Raw genomic sequence first — 8,311 nt, forward strand, 5'->3', positions numbered from 1 at the left:
AGTACAGGTTCTAGCAGTTGAAGAGAGTTGGCATGCCCTGTGGTGGCTTAGCATGGAGATTTGGGTAGAGTATTGAGGCACTGACATAATCTGCTAGTCTAACTTTGAGTATTTCCTAAACACTCATTCATTCATTCAACAACTAACTACTGTCGTCTCTGGGCTAGGTGCTGAGGAAAAGTGGTGAACAAAAGCAGACTTCATAGCCATGTTGATGCAGCCTACATTTTAATGGAGAAAGCAGATAACAAGCACTTAAACTACCAAATAAGATAATTACAGACTGGAATAAATAATTTAAAGGGAAGGAACAGTGTGCTATAATAAAGAATAATCAAGGTAAGAACAAACTTAGTGTGGTCAGAAAAGACATTCAAACTAAGAGTGCAATAATAGATGAAATAAGGACTAATTTCCTTGTTTCAAAGAAAACTAGTACAGATCCTTTCTCTCTAGGTAAATGGGAGTTTACTGAGACTCAGACTCCCTGGGTCTTATAATCAGAAGTGAGTCATGATGCTATCTCCTTGTCTTATCTGTTGGGGCTGCTCTAACAAAAATACTTAATGTTTGTTAAAAAAACAAACATTTATTTCTCACAGTTCTGGAAACTGGAAAGTCCAAGATCTAGGCACTGGCAGATTCAGTGTCTGGCGAGAGCCTGCTTCCTGGTTCACAGACAGACCATCTTCTCATTGTGTCCTCACATGGCAGGAGGAGCAAGGGAGCTCTCTGGAGATTCCTTTATAAGGACACTTATCTTATTCATAAGGGCTCAGTCCTCATGACCTAATTACCTCCCAAAGGCCTCGCTACCAAATACTGTTAACATTGGGGCTTAGGTTTCAACGTATCAATTATGGGAGAATACAAACATTCAGTCTACAGCACTCTCATTCCTCTAAGACTCTGTGGGGAGGAAAAACAATCCCAGTCAAAGATGAGAGTAGCAATATCAATGTAGATAAAGGGGATATTAAATGGCAAGCTAACTGGATAAAGCTCTGGTAAAAAGATATCATTATCCATCCAACACAACCAGTTTCCTGTAGACTCTAATGTCATCTCTTCAAAAACCTGAACAGACCACAGCCATCCTTATTAATCCTAGCCACACTTCTAAATGTCTTAAACCCAGGATAAAGTCTCAAAGAAGTCTAAAAGCTGATCCCAAGTGAATTAGGCCCAATTGAACCTGACATCCTGAGACACTAAAGTGCTGCATGACAGATTAACACCCATCGGCATGCTCAACAAATTGAATCACCATTCTTAAGATTTATACAACTACAGAGAACTTAAACAGTAACTATTGTTGCCTGAAGGATGTATCTTCAGTGAACAAGCAGTGACTCATAAGCCAGATGAAATACTAACAGGTTATTAAGAACAATTTTTGCCTTTAAAAAATTATAGCTGGCTTGCTGAATAAGCAAAGCATATTTCTCCTTTATTGGGAAAGAGGAAGTAGGGGACTGCTGCAAAAGAAGAACCTCAGTTATGTTCTCCTTCTAGCTAAATTAAAAAGCAAACTCTATTATTAAGATGGGTCAAGTTTTGCTACAAGCACCAAAATTTCTTCTTTTTCAAAAAAAGATTTTGTTGCTCTGTGGTTAAAATTCAATTTCTTCCTGTAACCTCAGAGAGTCCCTTTATTTTTCCCAGTAGGGTGGTAGAAGGTTAGAGATAGCTTCAAAGTATCCACTCTCACTATGTGATCAGGTATAAGGTTCAGCTCTGCCTTTTATCATACCCAACATGAAAATGTGAAACTCCAGGAACTTCAGTCTGTGAAGGCCTATCTATGGCAGGAGACAACACAGAACAGAGAAGACTCTGTGATAAAACTCAACTCTATTACTTCTGAGTTAAGTAGCCTTGGGATTATCACTTAATCTCTCTTAGGCTCAGTTACTTAATCTGCAAAATATAAATAACAGTGCAAATACTATTGTGGGGATTAAGTAAATTTGCCTAGTTCACTGTCTAGTACAAAAAGTTACATTATGGATATTTACCCAAAAAATTTGAAAATATTTATTTGTAAAGATATATGCACCTCAGTGTTCATAGCAGCATTATTCATGGTGGCCAAGACATGGAAACAACTAAAGTGTCCATTGATAGATGACTGAATAAAGAAGGTACATATCTACAATGGAATATCACTCGGCCATAAGAGAAGATGAAATACTGTCATTTGCAAAAACATGGATGGATCTTGAGATTATTATGCTAAGCAAAGTAAGTCAGAAAGAAAAAGTTGAGAGCCATATGATTTTACTCATGTCTAGGATATAAAACTGAAAGCAACAAACAACCTGACAAAAAAAAATAACACACTTGATGGGGGAGAGGGAGGTTGATAGGAGATAAAGGGGTCAAACATATAGTGACGGAAGGAAATTTAACTTTGGGCGGTGGACACACAATGCAATATACATATGATGTATTATTGAACTATACACTTGAAACCTATATGATTTTATTAATCAATGTCACCCCAATGAATTTAATTTTAAAAAGTTACACTATGAACAGCTGTCAAATGAATGTTGAGATTGAAGGACCATTTTGAACATTTACATTCCTTCCCAAAAGAATTCTAACCATACTTTGTTTTCTTACTGCTATAAAATAAAGTTATTCAGTTTTTATATGAATAGGGATCCCTCTATCTGTCTTTATTCAAACCTACCATGGTCAACAGATCTTCAGTGTTGTTAATTCCTGCAACCACTGTCTGCGTGGATATTACATGTCCATGTGTGGTAAACAGCCTCTAAGATGATCTTCAATAATTCTTGTCTCACGGTATTCATGCCCTTGTATAGTTTCTCCCCATGTTGACTAGAAGTGACCTGTTTAGACAACAGGATATTTGAAAATGACAGTGTAACTTCCAAGTTTGGTTCATAAAAGACACTGAAGTTTCAGCCTTGCTCCCTCTTGGATCACTTATTCTGGAGAAATCCAGCTACCATGTCAGGATGACACTCAGCAGCCCTGTAGGGAGATTCACATGATGAGGCACTACGGCCCCCTAATTAGCACTAACCTGCCAACAATGTGAGTGAATCACCTTGAAAGCAGATTCTCCAGATCTGGTCAAGCCTTCTGATAATTACACCCATGACCATCTTGACTGAAATCTCTCTTTGAGCCAGAATTAGCTAAGCCAATCCTTAATTTCTAACCCACAGACATTGTGAGAAGATAAAATGTTGTTTTTGTTCTAAGCCACTAACTTTTTATCTTATTTTTTCTTTTTCTAATTAAGTTTATTGACAGTATTTCATCTTCTCTTATGGTCTAAGCCACTAACTTTTGAGGTAACTCAGCAATAGATAACTAATAAACCATACAAAACTTCATCTCATTAACCAAAAAAATCAACACTTGTTTTCTATCAGTAAAAAGGGATATGTATCAATGGTGCCAAGCAGTTCATAATACACTTGGTAAATGAAGTGACATTAAAGTCACCTAAGAGTTCAAAGATCACAATTGCTCCACCTTGTTCCTTAAGGCCTTGTCAGAAGTCAGAAAGCATTTAGCTTCCACCATCACCAAATAGGAGACTTAATTCCAAACATTTACAGTCCTATTAATATTACTAAGCCCAAAAAATAATATGATAGTTATACACTTTACTATGATTTTTGCACAAAACTCTGCCTCCAATTGTCTGTAGGAATAACACAGATACCAGTTCAAAAACCAAATAATACATTTACTAGCTACATGACCTTGGAATAATTACTTAACATTTCTGAATCTCATAGCCCTCTTCTGCAAAATGTAATTTAATTCACATCATATAGAACTATTGTGAAAGTGGAAATATTATTCATGACACAAATTATATGCTTCATGAGTGGAAGTAAATACCACCATCACCTCCAAAACCAACATAAGAGTTCTTGAGTTAGATAATACCTTTGCTTTTGAAACTGGCAAAGATTAAATAGATTGATAATATTCATTGTCAGTGAGGCTTAAGAAATAGGCCTCTTTTACCCACTGTGGTTGGGAATATAATTGATATAACATTTCTGAATAATAATGTGGCAAAGCCATAAGAGACAATGCCCTTTGAGCAATTTTCTATCTAAAATGGTAGAAAAGTGCCCCAAAATATATGTAAAAGATGTTCTTCACTGCATTGTCCAAAATAATGAAAATTAGGAATAACTTAAATTTCTACCAATAGGCAATTAATAGATTTGACCAAAACTGAATCTAACTAAAAAGGGAGTCCTTACATAGGCTGAACAGTAATGCAAAACTTACATGACCTGACTTATAAGCTGAAATAGACACAGAGATTTGTGGTTAAAGTTTGATGACCTGAACATGTGCTTTTCTTCTTCCTTAACCAAAGGCCTGTTAAAATAATAGCCAAGAAATAAAAAGGGTATAATCCCATAACAGAAAGGAAAATAAGATGATAGCATATGAGGGATTCCAACAAATTTCTGGTAGATATAAGCATGATATTGAAACTAGTCTATAATACATATGAAAACTGTAGAGAGAAAAATATCTCTGAAAAGTTTATAGACTCAGAGACTAAAGGTACAACGAAGTGTGAAAGTAAGAAGTGGAGATAAAAACAGTAGAGTAATTTAAGATCTGTATGCACTCACAAACAACAATCATAATATAAGCACCCTAGCATATACCTATAGGCAAAAAAATTTTTCTCTAAGTCAAGATAGCTACTGAGGGTGAGTGTGTTAGCACCCCAGAAAATGTCCTCTTCATTCACACACTGGGAGCTCCTCTCACTGTATAATAGCTAGATTCCTGATTACTCAACCTAAAGAGAGGTCCTTATGTTAGTAACCTCCCAGATTGAGGTTAGAGCTTATTAGAACTCTTTCTTAAAAATAAGACTAACTAGATTTTCAAGAAAAATATGCATCATTAAAGAGGATGATAAAGACAAATAAAGAGATAAACTGATTCCAGATGAACATATATTTTAGGGACGAAAAGAGAACTTTTAAAGTCCCTAATTGATATGCCTGAAGAGATTCAAGAAGTTATTTTCAAGAAATGACAACACAATAGTATGAAAAGAAAATGTTGTATAACATGAAAGAATTCTTCAATGTTGAAATTATGGTTGCAAGTACTAGCAGACTTTCTGACTTTTATTCAAAACCCAAAAGTAGTCCAAGATAAATTAAGTTTGACTACATAAAAATTTTTAAATATATGCATGAAAAAAGCACTATAAACAAAGTCAAAAGAAAAACTGAACACTGAGAGAAAATATTTGCAACCTATATCACAAATAAGAGTTAATTTCCCTGGTATCTAAACCACTTTTAACTATCGAGAAGAAAAATACCCAAAACCCAATATAAAAATGGGATAAAGACACAGCTCATAGAAAAAGAAAGGCAAATGAACCTGACACATATTAAAAAAAAAAAAACCTCAATTTCTCCATAGTAAAAGAAACAAATTAAAAACAACACTGAGATACCATTTCTTACCTATGGAGATGGCAAAAATCCAAAAAGCTGACAACACACTCAGCTGGCAAAACTGAAGGGGAACAAACTCTTTCATGCATTCCTGATAAGAACAGAAAATATTATAGTCCTATGGAAGTAAAATATAATAAAATTATATATCCATTTACCCTTTTACTCAGCAATCTCACTTCTAGGATTCTACCTGAATATATACCAACCCAAATACAAAATAATATAAGCTCAAAATTGATTCCCTGCAGCATTATCTGCAAAAACAAAATATTAGAATTAATCCAAATGTCCATCAGCCAAAGACTGATGGAACAACTATAATGCAATTATACAGTGGATAATAATCTTGAAGAATTGGTATAGAATAATTTCCAGGACATATTATTTAGTGAACAAGGAAGGTACAAAACAGTATATTTGTTATACTACCTTTTAATATAGAGAGAGGGAATAAGAATGTCTGCATATGCTTGTGTGTATGCATGTTATATGAGTCTATGTTTGGCTAATTTTGTCAAAACACAGTAAAGAATACAATGACTAACGAAATGATTACATCAAGGTATTAGAAATGAAGTAAGAATGTTTGAGATGGAAGAAAGACTTCTCTGAGTTATGATTTTTATGTGCAAACCATGTTTATCAGTTAAGGTTTAGTCAAGAGAAAAGCATATGTTATTTAAACAGAAGAAATTTAACATTAAAAATTGTCAACTAGGTATAAAGTTGTTAACTAGGTGACTGAAAGGGCAAAAAGCACAAATGTATCAGAGGACAATAGGAAGCAACTATCACCTTTAGAGCAAGGAGAATAATGAGAAAATCTTGGAATTACTAAGATTTAGAAATTATTAAAATATAGTTAAGAGCTCTGGTGAACTGAAAATCAGACCTTTGACAAAGGGTCAACTGGATGGTTGTGCTGGGGTCTTTAAGTTCAGAGGAAGGGCCCTTCTGCCAGATCCTCTGGAGGAAGCTGGTTCTCCAAGTATTTGAAAAACTTCAAACTGAATTCGATTGCTTCAATGGGAAGGAACTTATGCCGTAGAGGTAAAAAGGTATGGCTAGGGTGATATGCACAGGAAGAGGAAGCAGACAAATAGCTTTACAGGGAAAAAGCAGGAAGAGCAAGCAAATTCCTTCTTCCTCTTCCAGCCTTTCAATCTTCTTCTACCACCCACTTTGGAAGATCACAGCATGGAATCAACTGGAAAAAAGAGAAATGCAATTTACAGAGTCCCAGCTTCAGCATTACAGAGCAGGGCGCAGAAAGCTGAGAGATAAAAGCTTAATAACCAATCCATCATGTAAATGTTTCATATATTTGAAAAATTAAATTAAATCAAAAAGAGAAAGACAAACCATAAAATTGAACACCAACAGAAATAAATGAACCTAACTGTATAAAATCAATAACCACACAGAGAAAAGAATTATTTTAAGTACAGGAAACTGGCTGTTTATTCTTACTGTGATATATCACAAAGACAAAAAGAATTGCAAAGATACAAGAAACTTCACTCAATATATTTATTGTTGGTAGTAATGTACTTTAGATATTATTTTATGCATATTACACAATATAACAAATGAGTACATAATTGGTATTAATAACAAAGATTCTCAGTGTTATCAAAAGATGTTCCAATATAAAATGTTTTTTTAAAACCCTATAATGTTAAACTTATACTGGAAATAGTATGAATTTTTTTAAAAGATTTTTCCTAGTTCTACTTACAGGAAAGGCAGAGGACCAATGATACCTAGTAGCAATGAACAAACCTAGCAACCAGATCTTGGTTTTTAAATGCCATATCCCACTAAAAGGAATTATAGCTCCTTGGAGAAATGGTTTGTTTCATATCTGGGACACAGAAAGTACTAGATAATATGAGACATGTGTCAAAAAGTAAGAAAGTGCCCAAAGATCAACTGAATCATGAGAAAAGGACACAGAGAACTAGTTCAAATCACGTGCTACTGGTTAAATTCAGGATCTTTGGAAAGATCTTTGGAAAACCTAATCACTCAGAGATAACTTACTGACTGTACAATTTCAACAGGGAGATCTGAAGGGTATGGCCTTAATAAAATCAGCAGACTTAGTTAACACTATTACTGGGATAACCTGATATAATGTGCCTTCTTATATGACACAATATGAAGTATACAACTTAACCTAGAAATTTTGAATGGCAAAATACTTAACCTGAATATAATCAATTCTCTGGATCCAATTTAGAATAATACAGAGGACTGGGATGCATGTAAAACGATACCATGAGGTTATAGTCAGACAAATCCAGAATATGGGACACTCCATAAGAAAAAAAAAAGTTGGTAGCAGTGTGGGAGTGGAAAGGTCAGTGTACTGTTGTAGGTCAAAAAGAGTTAATCATTAACAACTAAATGCAGTGCATGAATCTAGATTTTTTTTAATGTGTAAAAGATTATTTGGACAATTGAGAAAATCGAACCCTATATGGGCTGAATATTATATGATGTTATTGAATAATTGTTAATTTTCTTAGCTGTGATAATGGTATTGTGATATTAGAAACAAATGCTTATTTTTATGAGATGCATTCTAAAATATTTAGGGGTAAATGATTCTTAATCTTCAGTTTACTTTCAAATGGTCCACAGCAAAGATATACATGTATATATAAAGAGATGGAGAAATGTGGAAAAAGTTAATATTTGTAGAAATTTGGTAGAGGTTACCTGAATATTAAATTATTCTTTCACCTCTTTAAGATGTTTAAAATTTTTTATAATAAAATGTTAAGGTAGGAAAATGTGTCTTTATG

The sequence above is a fragment of the Pteropus vampyrus genome, unplaced genomic scaffold (assembly GCF_000151845.1).
Source record: "Pteropus vampyrus isolate Shadow unplaced genomic scaffold, Pvam_2.0 Scaffold324, whole genome shotgun sequence".
Taxonomy (NCBI): Eukaryota; Metazoa; Chordata; class Mammalia; order Chiroptera; family Pteropodidae; genus Pteropus; species Pteropus vampyrus.